Source organism: Nannospalax galili, unplaced genomic scaffold, assembly GCF_000622305.1.
Source record: "Nannospalax galili isolate Female #2095 unplaced genomic scaffold, S.galili_v1.0 scaffold450, whole genome shotgun sequence".
Lineage (NCBI taxonomy): Eukaryota > Metazoa > Chordata > Mammalia > Rodentia > Spalacidae > Nannospalax > Nannospalax galili.
Window position 1 is genome coordinate 190,970 of NW_008329134.1, and position 239 is coordinate 191,208.

Here is a 239-nt window from a genome sequence, read left to right on the forward strand (position 1 = left end):
AATTTACATCATGCTAATTAGTAGAGGTGATAAACATTACCATTGAAATCTACCCTATGACTTTATAGACATACACAAGAGCCAAGGATCCAAGTGCAACCAGTTATGACTAGTAATAATCAGATACATACAGATTAGAGATGCATGCACCAACATCTCAGTGTTAGTAGCGATAACAATGAGTCTTTCTGCAAGGAACAATATATTCTAAAATGAAATGGAGATCTTTTTCAAAGTTT